Source organism: Alligator sinensis, unplaced genomic scaffold (genome assembly GCF_000455745.1).
Source record: "Alligator sinensis unplaced genomic scaffold, ASM45574v1 scaffold93_2, whole genome shotgun sequence".
In the NCBI taxonomy this organism is placed as follows: domain Eukaryota; kingdom Metazoa; phylum Chordata; order Crocodylia; family Alligatoridae; genus Alligator; species Alligator sinensis.
In genome coordinates, this window is record NW_005841854.1 from 4,328,148 (window position 1) to 4,343,881 (window position 15,734).

Genomic DNA, 15,734 nt, shown 5'->3' on the forward strand with positions numbered 1-15,734 from the left:
ACCTCTCATGTTGAGGGGTCCTGGCGACAGATGGGCCCTTCCGTACCTCTCAGGATGGAGTCGCCTATGACGAACACTTGTCGCCTCCTCCTCTGGGTCCGCATGGATCTCTTGACCTGTTCAGAGCGTGGAGAATGTGGTGTTGCTTCCTGCCCATGGGTTTCCTCCTCTCCTTCCATCTCCTGCAGAGTCACCAGGGCCGCGTACCTGTTCTCCAGTCGTACTGGAGGAACTGGTACCAGTTCGCTGCGAGCAGCTCCGGTCCTGGATGTGACCGTCTGCCACTCTGCTGTGGAGGGCACTCCCCGGGATGCTTCTTTCTTAGGTGCCTGGTCCTGCAGGGAAAAGAAATAGCTGTCAATTTCATCCTCCGCCTCCCTGATACCCCTCAGCCTGCTAACCTCCTCCCGGAGCTCCCTCACCTGCGCCTCCAGAGCCCTAAGATGGGCTCCTGCTGGACAGATGTGGGGGTCCTCAATCTCTGCCCCCCCAACCCTGCTGGGGATCCCCCGCAGGCCAGGAGGCAGGGGGACATCAGCTCCCCCATGGGCTCGGTCTGGGTGGAGGCCTCAGACCAGCCCCGGGTAGGCTTGGCCCCCTGGGCAGAGGCCCTAGCAGCACTCCTCGTCGACACCATTCTATAAGCTGCTGTTTGTAGATGTGTGTGGTGTCTACGCCCTACCCGTACAGGAGTCTCTCTGTCTGTCTGTCTGTCTGGTTTGCAGAAAATGTCTGTGACTTCATGGATTATAATTTGCTTCAAAATATTATCTAAATTTTTTTTCTGTATCTGATTCTGCAAGATCTTTCAGACCTTCAGTTTTACATTGAAACTTCTTGGTTTTCAGGGAAAGTTTGACAGTCACATCATTCATTTCCTCATCTAGTTACATAGTGGGTGTGACATTATTTATGCATGTCTAAATTTAATACGCCTTACTTAAGGCACATTAAGGTGATTTAGGCATGCATCTAAAGGTGCAAATGCTAACGCACATTAAATTTAGGTGCAAATAGCTACTCACATTAGTGCACATGCAGACGTGCTAATGCACATTAATATGGTGTTTATCCATTGACACATACTGCAGTAATGCTCATTAACATGTCTACATGTACGCTAATGCAATTTACCTGGTCATGCCTAAATTTGTTACCTGCCTTATGCAGGTATCAAATTTAGGCTCATGTAGCCTTAAAACACCATTTTTAAGGTGCTTTAAAGGCATGCACAAGTAGACATGTGCCCTAAATGTGCCTTAAAATGGTGATTTCAAGCTATGCCCACTTAAAAGAGGCATGTGCAAAAGTACCCAGTATAACCTATGCCTGTAAGGTTTTGTGCACCCTCAGCTTCCACTACCTTTAGTAGAACTTCCCTTTTTCATGTCCTTGTAACAATATATAACCAAGAGAATTCCCAGGTTCATTGGAATCTAACAGGGCTGCACTGTGAGCACTTCTGCTATTGACTTGAGTTTATGACCTCTAGTCTGTCAAGTGTGTGCTTTAGCACCCCCACCACCCTAGCCCTTCAGTAGAGCTGAGTACTTCGCATCTCATATGAGCACTCTGCATTTTTCAAGGTCAGGTCTTTTATAATCTTTGTAAAGGAAATCCTTCTATTATGATCTACAACATCTGTTTGAAGAAAAACATTTACTTCTTAATCTTACTTTTAATTTGGATAATTGCTCTATTTACCATGCTTTGTGCCTTTTACTTTGTGCCTCTGCTGTGTTTTTTTCTGGATGCTTTTTGCTTAGCTGTATTAGCTTATTTGATGTTTTAATTTGTAATCTGCATTGGCATGATCACAGTATATCCATGCTCAAATCATCACATAAATACCTCCTATTTCCCAGATTTATTTTTTTTGAGCAAGTAATTGACTCTAATCAGGGACTGAATGTTTTTGTGCAGCTGCAGATTCATCTGCCTGCTGCAAACTTTTTATTATGAACCAAGGAAAATAAACAAACACAACTTTTATTTTTTTTCCATTAGGAGTTGTTTTATGAAGGGATGTTGCACTTCCAAACAGGGCCTTGGATCATAGGAAGGCTGGACTCTCTGGCATCATTACTATATCTAAAAATGTAACCACACAGAAAAGTCACACTTCTTCAAATGTGAACGAAATATTTAAAAATACAGTGGAAGACAAATAAAAAGTTAGATGAAAAGAGATAATAGTTTTAAAGAGCTTAGAAAAACTAGAATTTAGGGAAGATAGCTATAAAACAGATTAGGAGAGGTATGTGAGGGGGGACAGAGTGGTACATCCTGGGCGTGTCTATGTGAGATGCTGACTTTAGAGCTGACTAATTAGCTGCACAGTAAACATCTATCTCAGTATCTACATGTCTGCCCCTATTAGGCTAAAGTAAATTAGTTTACTCCATAACAGGATAGTACTTGTATTTTTTACTCATTGCATGTGTAGATGCTGACAGAGCTGGCTCTGGCATGAGAGTGTTTCAGTGCAGAGGCTGCCTGCCAGCTAGCACCATGCTGGAGGACCCTTGTGCCTTTGCCAGGCCCTACACAGCATGTTGAGCCATGGGGAGCAGCCCCAGGTTGGCAAGCTGACTTCCTAGTCCCGCTTCCAGCCAGGGCTATTCTGACCCAGCTTCATGTGCTGCACATGAATAAACTGGAACTGTTGCTCTGGAGTTAATTGCTTCTGGGCTCACACTCAAATGGTGCACTCATATGCAGTAATAGCATGTGTAGATGAATCCCTGAGATTCTGGAGGATTACAAATTATTCATTTTATCTCCATGAAGCAATATGAAGTTACCTTAACGTAAGATAGATAGCACATCCTTGAATTGACCCTTGCCTGAAATAATGTAACTTTGAGATGCCCAGAAGGCACTTAACAGGAATTAACTTAGGGGCAAGCAAATATGGCCTGCAGACTGGATTTAGCCTACCAGGTCATTCTATCCAGCCCGTGGGGCCCCTAAAAAATGTAGGAAATTAATATTTATCTGCCCCGGGCTGCCTGTCAAAGATGACAGGAGCCAGGGCAATAGGACCCAGGAGGAGCTGCCGGCAGAATTAAGCAGCCACAGCAGCAAGTCTGGCCTGGCCCTGCCCTCCCTCCAGCCCCCTCACCCTGAGCCCCAGCAGGAAGCCTCTGCCTAGCAGGGGCTGCTGGAGGCTTCTGGCCTGGGACTGTTGCTGCCTCCCTGCACTGAGGCAAATACAGATAAGAAGGAGGTGGGGGAGGGATGCAAGGGAGGACTGTGGGCAATTGCCCCAGTCCTCAGGGCCAGGCCGGGCTGGCTCCTGAAGTCCTGGTACTGAAGCTGGAAACCACATGGTGCCAACAGGTGTGCGGGGGGATGGCTGCGGCAGGTGGGAGGAAGGAGCAGTGAGCAGGCGAACAGAGCTCACTGACAGATGGGCAGGAGTGTGGGGCCCATGCTGGTGCACCAGGGCTACTGCTGGTGGCGCCCAGAGTTGGGCAGCAGAAGTGCAAGGATGGGCTGCCATGTGCTCTGTGGAACCAGGCTGGCTCCCTCCTCTCCCTGTTTAAGCAGCACAGCCCAGCTCCATAGAGCCCCTGGCAGCCCGGCTCCATGCTCCTGTCACTCCACTCTGGGCCCCACTTGTGTGGGCCCCAGTGCACTAGTACGGGCCCTGGGCCCCCTCTTGGCTGTCACTGTGCTCCATGTGCCCACTTGCTGCCCCTTCCCTTGCCTGCCACAGTTATTTTCCCACCCACCTGCCTACCATGCTCTGGCATCATGTGATTCCCAGCTACAGTGCTGGGACCACAGGAGCAGCTGGAACATGGTGCTGGAGCATCGGGGGGAGGGGAGGGACGTGGGTAAGCAGCAGGAGAAGGGCAGCAGTGGCAGATGTGGGGCAAATGGAACTGAGCAGGAGAATGGGGCTGTGCTAGTACCCCAGGCCCAGGAGTGGCAGGAGTGCAGAGCCAGGACTTGCAGGAACACTGGTGGGGGCTCTGCCTGCTGCGGGGGTGAGGGGCAAACTCTGCCCCCCAACCAAGCCACAACCCTCCCCAGCCATCCTCCCCCCACACACTCACAGCCCCCCACAAAACCACACCCACCCACACCTCACAGCCCCACACCCCCATATCTATCCACCTTACCACAAATCCCCCCACACACATACGCTCCCCCACATACCCACAAACATATACCTACCCTCCCTCCCACAATATACAAGAATAATACTTGATTTTAAACTATTTTACTATCACCTCTATTTATACTACACAAACACATGTAAATCAGAACAACATTTTTTTTTTAAATTAAATTAATGAATGTTGTAGGACATGTTTGATTTTTAGAATATAATTTGGTATTTTTCTGGTTCAGAGATGGCAAAACCCGTTGCTGAAAGGAGTACTTCCATGAGGCAAGGGGAGGGACTTTTGGTGGCAAAGATCAGGGATTAGGGGGCAGGACTTCTGGTCTCAAGATGACAACCAGGGGTGGGGCACCTGTCAAGGGGCAAAGTTACACATGTGGCCCTCTGTGGCTTGCCAAAATTCAGTAAGTAGCCCTCCGCCCAAAATAACTGCCCACCCCTAAATTAACAAGTGTTAATGTGTGCACGCTTATGTTTTAAGTTCCCTTAGTATGTTCCAGGTACAACATGTACCTTCACACTTAGTGTTACTTTCTTAAATAGATTCTGACACAAATTCTGTGTCTACTGGGATATATTCTGCATTGAGTCAACTATGTATTTTTTACACTTTTAATATTTAAATCACAGTAACCAGTATCCTGAACACAAGATTAATGCTGTTTAACATAGCTGTTACCAAGCACTATATACAAACTTTTTAACTTTCTGTTGAAGTAGAGAAGTATTTTGATAAACCAGGAGATTGTTATTGGGCAACTGCACAGAAAGAGTCAGTGGCAGAGTCAGAATCATATATTTGCACTCACTCTGTTTCTAAATATTTTCATTTAAAAATATTCTCTACCTTACATTTTTAAACAAGGTCACCAATAAAGCCTATACCAAACAAAACTCAATTAACTTTTATAGTATAGTCCCAATACAGAATTTCATCTAGGACTTTCTATCTCTTATTCAGTCCACTGAAACATGCTACTGTTTGCTAAGAAGAACATCCCCTTCTTGTGGGACTTTCATTCTTCTGAAAAGTGGGCAGATTTCCATTTGTTTCCATATATGATGCAGTGAAAGGCTGTTTGATATACGGATGTTGGTCCATGGATTTATGGCAAGTGGAGCTCCTGTACTTTGCTAGATAGGAGTAACTTCTGTAATTATAATAACTCTGCTTGTTGGTGTTATATATTTAGGAAGTGATCCATACTGTCCCAAAGTTTCTGGTTCCAATATCATGAACTCTATTTACATTAGCCTGTGATTTAAATGCCCTATATGATACCTTAAACAAAAAGCTCAAGAGCATTTCACATTTGCTAATGTTAGGATAAAATGTTGAACACTAGCCAGCTTCAATCTTATTTATTTTACCTGGCTTGCTTCCTAGGACTAAAACCAGAGTGTCCTTTGGTTTTGTTAGTTTGTCAAATATCCACATACAGTCTGAAAATGATTTTATATTCCTCTCCCCAAAGGACATTCCTTCGTATCATCAAAGCCTCTTGGCTACCTCTCATTATAAATTTTGACTTATCTTGTTCCACACTATTACTTTTGTTATTGTAAACTCTTGATATAAAAATGTTGGATCATGAATTCATGGCAATTAGTATTGTTGTTATGCAAAAGGAAAGAGGTTCCACAGGAGATATAGTTTCTTCCTTTAGATCTCTGTCTCATTAGCTCTCCATTTCATTTCAAATTTCATCTGAAATATTGCTTTTCTCTTTTCCCTATGTTACTGAACTATATTTTTAGTGGGTGCATTTACATGTGTGCTTTAATGCACAGTAGCTTATTCGACTGTGCATTAAAGCAATGCAAAAAAACCCATGCTAATACACTAATGGGCAATAGAATAGGCTACTGTGTACTGAGTGTACTGAGTGTCACTAAAAAAGTGTGTGTTTAACTACTGTGCATTAGCGCAGCCTAATGCAGATTTATTCAGTACCTCATATTGGAGGTACTACATTTAATGTGCATTAGTAAAAGTGCATTAATGAACATGTAGACATGTCTGGTGGGGTGGGGTTTTTGTTTTTGGGGGGGTTTTTTACTAATGGAATTGTTTTGTTTTGTTTTTTAACTTTCCTGTACAACAAAGTGCAAAGCCTTTTATTATATGCTGAGGTCAATAGGAGCTGATGGGTAAGTGATTATTCTGTATTTCACAGGAGAGTATCCACAGTTAGACCTTTAAAATCATATACATATTCCTTACATACACAGGGCACATCTACACAAGGCATTTACTGCACAGTAAACTAATTAGCTGCAAAGTAAATGTCTCAGTGTCTACATGGGCACTCTTACTAGGGTGGAGCAAGCTAATAAACTTTGTAGCAAGATAGTACTTGTAAATACTTGTAAGAACTTGTAAATTACAAGTACTATCCTGTTGCAGAGTACAAAAAATAATATAGCAGCACATGTGTATATGCTGCTCTGGCTGGGTGGGGTACCTTGCTACAGTGTCTCTTCCCTGAGAAAAGTTCTTGCAGCACTGGGCTCTAAGCCCCTTGCTCTGACTTAACCATCTCAGCACAGAGCTCTTTCCCAGGCAGCTTGTAGAGCCAGAATCCTACATAGCTTCATTTTGTATGCTGCCTCAACCCCACCTCTTTGGTCATTTGGCTCCTCACCCTCGACCAGGTGTCTCTGATAGGGCTTTCTGGTTGGCCATTCTGCCAGGGTAGCTCCTCACTGTGGACCAGCCTGTGTTCCCTTTTAGGGTTTAACTCAGCTTCCTGAAGGCTCTGAGCTTTTGGAGCTTCCTATGGACCTGTTAACAGGTTACATCTCAGTGATTGTTCCCTTGGGATGATACTCGCTGGAGCAACATTCATCTGTGTAGCTCTAAGACTGCCGGATGGTTACTGGCTGTTTTCTTAGCAGCTAGCCTGTGTTTTAGCTACCTGCCTGTCCAGACCCAGTCCAGATTACTGCAGCTTTTCTTAAATGCCTCTTGGCTTCCTATTATATCTACCTTGTAGATAAGATGGCAAATAGAAACAGATAAAAAGAAAGGTGACTTGCCTGAAGTCAGATAATACATCTCTGGGGGAGTTAAATGCTAAATGTATAAATAATATCCAGTTTTGCTCCAGTGACTGGTGGCAGTAGCTGAGGAGTGTGGGGAGTGGTCCCAGGCCTGACAGGAGGAGGACCTGGCCCACCAGGAGAGGTGGCAGGTAAAGGATATTGCTTGGGAGATGGCACTGGAAGGGGTGCAGGACCGCATAGAGTGGGAGTTCCAGGCTGAACTCCTGGACCCAGAGCAGGAGCACCTCCAACTTTTGAGGGACCAGAATGGCATTGAGGCCCAGGCAGTAGGGCTGTGCAAAGCTTCAGTCCCTGATTCAATTCAGTGAAAATTTGGCTGAATCTCTGAATCCAAATCAAATCAGGAGACCCTTTAATCTCTCTGAATCAAATTGGAGCCCTCCGAATCAATTCAGAGAAATTCAGAAAAATTGAGTGATTCTGACATAGGCACAGCTTTAAATGTTTTTTTCTACATACCTCAAGGTAGCAGGCAGCTCATCAATGCTGCAATGCTGGGGCAGATGGAGAATCCCACAGGAGCATGGGAGGCTCCCAGCATGCTTGGCAGCAGACCCAAAAGTGGACCAGAAGCATCTGTGGTCTGCTTCTGGGTCTGCAGGGGAGCACAGAGGGGCCCCCACTGTGCCCCCCCAGCTCTGCAACTGGTGCCTCCTGGGTCTGAGGGGGTACCCGCAGTCCCCCCACAGCCAATTGCTGAGCCAGGGGGGTGCACAGCCCCTGCTGGCATGCTTTCTGGCAGACCCAGAAGTGGACTTCCACTACAAGGCTTGGTTGCTGGCCACCTGCCCCCAGGTCTGCCCCCCAGGTGTCCTTACTGCACGGTCCCCCACTCTAGGACAACAAAAAACACAGACTCTGGTTTCTAAAATAGTTTTGAAACTGAGAAGAGGTTTTTTTATTGCTGGTGTGGGGGGAGGATGGTGGAGAGGCTCTGTTTATTGGGGAGGGAGGGGAAAGGGGGCTCTGTTGATTGAGGGTGGAGGTTGGAGGGGGTCTGTATCTTAAGAAGGGAGGGGAAAGGGATGGGGATGTGTGTTGTGAGGGGGATAAAAATGTTTTTGTTTGAACATGTACCTGGCATGAGAGTGGTGCTGGGGGTGGGCAGGGGGTAGGCAGTGTGTGTTTGGGGGGCAGGCTAGAGGGAGGAGTGCTACATGAGGTGGTCCATGAGAGCCTTTTTCACACAGTGCTCTGGCTCCCACTGGAGGGTGCACGCCTCACCTGGGGCCTCGCTGTGGGGGACCTTGTGCTACTAATGCTGCTGCAGCTTGTACTCCCACCACCAGGTCACCTCTGCCCACTGTGCCTCCTTTGCTGATGCCTCATGGAACAAATTTCCCCAGGCTTCACAGATATTGGGTAGCCTACAAGCTGTGATGATGACCCAGGGGAGGTTGTTCTTGGTCACTTTGAGGTGGATAGTGAGGGAGCACCAGTGGCCTTTGAAGCAACCAAAGGCACAGTCAACAAGGGCATGGGTCTGGCCCAAGCACAGATTAGAGTGGGCCTGGGGGAGTTGGGACAGGTGGTTGTTGTAGGTCCTCATCAGCCAGGGAAGGAGCAAGTAAGCTGGGTCCTTGATGAGCAGGGGTTGAATAACAATAGCACCCAGCTGCATGCCCTCCACTCCCAGTATGAAGCACTTACTCTGTATCAGCATGGCCAGTCCAGAGTTTCTGAACACATAGGTATTATGTGTGCTGCCTGCCCAGCTGGCACTAATATGCATTAATGTGCTTTAGTGGTCCATGACCACCTGCAGGACCATAGAGTGGAACCCCCTGCATCTATATTAGGAGCAGTCTTTGTGGGGCAGGCAGGTGACTGGTATGTGGGTCCTGTCTAAGGCCATGATACACTGGGGCAACCCCAGTACACAGAACCCTACCACCACTTACTGGGTGTTATGGAAATGGAAAATGGTGTCTGCCAGCATATCCTGAGGGGGTGCTGAACACTTCCAGGATGGCCTCCCCAAAGGTGGCCTTGCCCACACTGAACAAGTGGTCCATATAATGGAAACTGGCAGACATGACCAGCTTGAGCAGTGCCAGGGCCAGGCAGGTGTTAGCAGGGAGGGCTGGGTGCATGCCAGCATCCTTGTGCTCCATGTAGGGTTGAAGCTGGTGAAGCAGATCAGAGAAGGTGACCCAGGTCAACTGAAAGGCATTGACTCATGCTTATTGTCCCAATCCTGTTGCACCAGGTGCTGCCACCAGTCCCAGCTGGCACTGTGGGGTCAGAGATGGTGGTGCTGGAAGTCCAGGAGGGTGGTGGTAGCCCCAGCCTCCTGGAGCCCCTTATCATCATCACTATTGGCACCAGCTGTGTGGTAGTGGGATCCCTGAGAGGGTGTGTGGTGAGCAGACAGGCAGCACTGTGTGGGTGGAAACCAGTTGGAGTGAGTTGGCCATGGGCTAGGCAACGATGACCATGGCAGGCCGTCAGGGTGAGCAAGGCAGCCAGCAGGATTGGAGGACCCTGTTTCTCACTGCCAGGACCAGGGACTGAGCAGGCATAGCACAGGAACATGTAGGGGCATATACACAGCTGCCACATGCTGCCTCTGAGTGTGCCATGTTGCTCCTTTGAGCAGGGCTGTGTTTTAAAGATGGCTGACAAGTGCTGGCAGCTGGGTCTTGCTTCAAACATGGCTGCCAAGTGCTGGCAGCTGGGGCAGGAGGATGAAGCTCCCTCCGGTGGTCACAAAGGCATATGACAGGGCTGGAGGGATCTGACATTAAATTTAGTGCCAGGTCTCTGCATGTACAGACACCTACCCAAACCACTTACTGCGCAGTAAATCTGGTAATGACTAAATGCATATGTAGATGTCCCTACTGATATGTGGCGTGTGCACTGTGGCCTGTGCATCAAGTCAAAGTGTAGGAACAAATTTAATTTTGAAATTTGCAGACATTTGAATATTGAATCAACATTCATGCTGCTTCTTTTTTACTATTTTAGTTTAGTTTCTCAATAGTGTATCTTATATTCTCTGTAGATTTACTAGCTTTCATTATGTTGCTGCAGTGGTTTTAGACTCATAGGTTAAAGTTTTTTGCTGGTTCTTCAGGAAGCTTTCTTAACAATTTTATAAGCTTAAGTAAGCTAGAGCCAGAAAAAAAATACTGACTTGGTGAAATAATGAGAAATTTGTCATTCCCTTTGAAAGGAGCAGTGTTGAGCCAATAGGGAGTATGGACAGCTTCCCTTATGCTATACTTCAATCCAACATATTTTTGTGGTGCCTGTCACAGTGGTCATATTCATCTTGGCCTGCAAATGTAGCTACAATTCTGATTTTATGCCTTGGATGAAAGACTTTTCTTTTAACTGCTTGCAGACTAAAACATTTTAACCCATGTCCACTAGTGTAGGTGGAGTCATAAAACTACAGATTATGAATTGCAATTTAAACTATGTCTCCAGAGGTCTCCATTACATTATAAGGCCAGGTATAGACATTACACATAAACCAGTATAAATGACCAAGAACTAGTCTACATCCATAACAGAACAGAAGTTCAGCAAATAAACTGGTTTACAAATGGCTAAACCTGGTTTAAAATAGACCTGGATAGATGTGCACTCAAACTTTATTGCTTTAAGTTAGACCAGTGTGTTGAACTTCTCTACCATATTCCTTGTAGATTCATGTTAGGTTGTAGTCCACCAGCATCCTGGGTGCCTTTGTGGCCCCCAACCCCGCTACCTTCCCCTTGCAGGGACATGTGCTAACACTCACCCCACATTGGCTATTTTGGCTCAGGGGTAACTGTCCCTGGCCTGTCATATAGCCAAGCTAGCACATACTGTCTTCCAAGGCCCACCACCTACCTCTGGCCAGCTGTCAGATGCAGGCAGGTATGCGGGGAGGAGGGAGGGGTCTGTGTTCCTGCATGAGCCCTTACACCTGGGCTTCCATGTCCTTGGGCCATGCCCCACCTCCACCCCATCATAAAGTACCCCACAATGTATACACAGACCTGACACAGAACCCAGGAGAATCCCAGGCACTGACCTGTGAGAATCCAACCCTGGCATCAGCACACCCAAACAGGGACCCCCACGGCCCCACAAAATTACAGATATAAAATATCGGTAAAATGTTTTCTATCAGTTATTTAACTATGTTAGTACCTAATTTTTTGTCTATAGCACATAATGTTCAGTAATGCAGTGAAAATGAGTGGAAAATAAAGATAACATTCATAATGAATTTATTCTAATACTTGCATTCATTTCTGTGTTGGCTGATGTGTTCATATGTTGGAAAGTAGGAAGTTATATGTATTCATCTGAGTATTTGTGGGCAAACTGCATTTTCACTTACATGTTCCATTACTAATGGGAGGAAGGATGGTTTATGGTGGCTGCAGTGGGACCCCAGCTCATGCTGGGTGGTGGGATAGGGTGCTCCATTGAGTGAAGGACCAGGCCCCTCAGAAATCTGGCACCAGCAGCAGCCAGTGGCAGGATATGCCTGGCAGTCCAAGAGGCTCATGCTGGGCTGCAGGGACAGGAGGGTTGTGCCAAGGGAAGGATCGGGCCCCTTGGAGCTCTGACACCAGTGGCAGCCAGTGGTAAGACACACCCAACAGCCCCAGAGGCCCATGCTGGGAAGCAGGGAAAGGAGCACACCACAGCCTCCTGCCACCAGCTGCCACTTGTGCCCGAGCCTGAACCTTCCCTTAGTGAACCCCCTTTTCCCTGCTGCCTAGCATGAGCCTCCCTGGCTTCTGGGTGCATCCTGCTACTGGCTGCGGCTGGTACCAGAGCTCCAAGGGACCTGATCCTTCCTTTTCTGGAGCACCCAAGCCACCCCTGATTGGCTGCCAGGCACAGGTGAGCATGCCCCCAACCCCCTGGCATCACCATAGACCCTTCTCTGCATGAACCCCTAGGCTTCCAGGAGAGCCCCAGCCTAGGTGCTCAGCTGCTTTTGGCAGTCTCCAGCAGCCTGAGGAACCCATGTGGCCTGTTGGGAGGTTTGTAGCAGTGCCCCTAACTGCTGGCCTTAGCCAGTGTAGGCAGCCTGTGTGCCCCCCCCACCCCGCCCTCCACACCAAAGGGCAAACATATGTTCATTCACTCCCAAGCTAACCTATGCTGCTTACAGAAATCCACATATATTTGATTGACTCTGCTGGCTTAAAGATGGCATTTAAAGGTTTTTAGTTTTTGAGGGGAATTGTCTTATAGGTATAGATATATGCTTTATAAAGGGTCAATTGATTTCTAAAGAGCTTGTGTCTCAAAGTTACACAGGACTCCCAGCCTTCAGAAGCTGACAGAGTGTCTAACCCAGGCAGGAAAACAGCAAGGCCACACATCCTGGGTAACTGAAAAGATCTAAACTTTATTTCATAATAGAGATAGGCCTGGCTCCAGGGCTTCAGGACGGTAGTGCCTGCTTATTAACCTTTCCGGTTTTGGGGAGACAAACCAAGCTAGAAGAACACCAGTAAAGTCCCAAATTAGGAGGTGGGCATGTGATAGAATTGTGAAAATGGGGTTTTGGCTGACAACAGGGGGTGTGTCGGATCAAGAGTCATCAGAAGTCACCAAGAGAAGAAAGAATACAAAAGAAGGAGTTTTAAAAACAGAAGAAGAAGCAGTTGGCATCAGCCCAACCTCTAAGGCTGGTGACGGTGGACACTTAAGCAAAGGACACAAGGTGGCATTTATGTACCGGACGGAGAGACTGCTCACCTTGTGTGTATGTTCTGGGATTGGGGAATTTGGGTAATGTATACTGTATTTGCTTTGCCTGCATTGCTTTTATTTCCTATCACTGTATATCAATAAACTCACCTATTATCAACTGGCAGGTGTTATGGTTGGTCTCCTCCCGGAACAAAGGTATAGGGGCTGGGTCAAACCCAGGGTCAAGAACTGCAACACCTGGTTCTGGCTGTAGCTCTTTCTGCTTGTGGGCCAGCATTGCTACAAAAACTGTTTTATTATGGGTTGCCTCTGACAATCAAGTGTCAGTCTGAAGTATACAGAAATATAAGAAAATACTGTGGAAGAAATGAAATAATTTGAGTGCTATTTCAGTCATTTGCATTGCACTTCTTTGTCAGGGCTTGACAGGTAATAACAAGTCAGACTTTTTCATTCATTAGAGAAGACACTGAAATGAATATTTGCAGGTAAAGAACTCATCCTAAACATTCACTGCTTCTTTTTGCCCTACAGTGAAGAAAATCTTTAGCCTGTAACGAACATAATGCTCACATTACAGGACAAAAAGCCCGTAAGTAGATTCAGGTAAACTGGATCCAGTTGTACTGATTTATACAGTTTATTTTACATGCTAGATTTTACAGCACATAAAATGAGCTTATAAAGACATTAGGGTAAAGGTTACAGGTAACATATACCAATAGACTATTTTTTTCAGAAGTATGTGTTTTATTTAAGGCAGTTGACAGGTCATTATTCCTTAACTATTTGATGTATCCCTGAATTTAAAGATTTAAAATTCTGGCATTTGGATTTTCACTAATTCAACACATGCAGTATGTTCAATGTTCTTATTTAATAAAATTAAATTGTACATAAGGAGCTCAAGCAACAGCAACTTTATTTATGTTTACCAAAGTAACCCTCCCAAAATAACAAGGTCCCTGGCAGCTGTTGAAAAACGCCATGCTGTTAATTCTTATTGTATTTATCTTCATTTGGCTCCTACTATTTCTAAGTGTCTGGAATCAAGCTTGCCTTTTTGGAAGAATGCCCTGAATCACTAGATCACTGGATAAAAGGTGAGGACCATTCCAGGACCTTTGCCTTTCATTGTGCTCTGGATTCAGTGCTCTGGATCAAGCTCCTTAGAGGAGACAGAATAATGGCTAGTTTTTACAACTTCGAGGGGACAGGGAGTGAGCATGGTTCTGAATTAAGTCCTGAGCTCAGCTCAGAATTGTTAAAGCCTAGACAGTTCTAGGCATGCCTAGATGTGGCTCTTTGGGCATCTTATGAATTGAATTGCCAAAAACTTAGGGCTTTGGGTACTTAGGCATTTTCACTATTAGGTGGCAGCTGGAGGAGGAGATTTTGAGGCTCCATGTTTTTGACTAACAGGAACAAACAAACAGGACTTAGGTCTTCAGGTCCTTTTGTAGTTCCAACAGTATAAATCTAAGCTATTTCCAATACATTGTCTCTGAGGAAGGCTTATATATAATTCAGTTACCAAGTGGTTGTGTTAGAGAAGACAGAAATTAGTCTGTATGTTCTGGATGGTAAAGCAACCCTGTGAAGACAAACTCCTTTTTCACTGATGCTGTTCACTGCCAGTCCAGAAAAAAAAAGAATATGCCAGTGGTATACCCAGGTGATAGGTCACAGGGTCTTTATTGCAGCAGCCCTTTTCTCAAGATTGCTGTTCAAGTAGCAGTTTCTATGTGGCACACTGAAGTTAGGGTCCTCAGCACTCTCACTAATAGTAAGGGCACATTTTTAGCAAACAGTGCAGTGATGGTCAAGGAACACAATCTCCTCTATCTAGCAAGAGTTCCAGGAGAAAGGGCTAAAACTTTTCTGCATGGCAGCGGAAGGAAAAAGCAATCTAATAAAATGGGTCCCAAAGAATCTCTTAGGAAACCAACTTAAGTAAATGTGCTAAGATATTTTTAAAAACATAGTTGTTTCCATGGCCCTAGAGCAAATGACAATGAAGAATGCCTTGAAGTGGGTAGGCTGCATTGAAATATAGATATGGGAGGTCAAACACAGAGAATCTTGATCACTCTGTGTGTGTGTGTGTGTGTGTGTGTGTGTGTGTGTTTACATGTGCATCTGATGTGGGAACAATTTACTTATGAGTAAACTACTCAGGAGTAAATGCTTCCAGGCAGGCATTTACACTTGCAGAGAAATGAGAAGAGATTTGCTGCTAATGGCAGCAAACTGCTCCCACTTCCTGGGACACTGAAATAGGCTCCTGCCACTCCCAGGGGGAGCTGGAGGCTCTGGCAGCTGGAGACCATTTTTAAAAGCCAGCCCAACTCCCTGTGTTTCTGGCTAGGAGCACTGTGCACATTGTGAGGGCAGCACTCAACAGGTCTCTTGCTGTAACCTCTGCTCCCCACACCATGGCTACTCTAGCCCCTTCCCCTGGAAGTGACACTCAGAACCCTGAGCTCCTGCTGGCCACCATAGTTTCATAGTTTCATAGTTTCTAGGGTCGGAAGGAACCTGGGCAGATCATCCAGTCCGCCCCCCCGCCATGGCAGGAAAGAGTACCGGGGTCAAACGACCGCAGCAAGATGGTCATCCAACCTCCTCTTAAAAACTCCCAGGGTGGGAGCCTGCACCACCTCACTTGGAAGCCGGTTCCAGACCCTAGCCGCCCTGACCGTGAAGTAGCGCCTCCTGATGTGCAACTTAAACCTTCCCTCCACCAGCTTGTGACCGTTATTCCTGGTCACTCCTGGCGGCACTCGGGGGAACAGGGACTCCCCCAGTGCCTGTTGATCCCCCCTGACTAGTTTATAGCAGGCCACAAGATCCCCCCTCA

General features: G+C 46.4%; 1 long non-coding RNA gene across 3 annotated transcripts in view; it reads left to right on the forward strand.

The window, feature by feature from the left end:
* LOC112551666 overlaps positions 1-15,734 on the forward strand; it is a 304,599-nt gene that overhangs the window by 119,824 nt on the left and 169,041 nt on the right. The gene's annotated exons all lie outside the window — the stretch shown is intronic.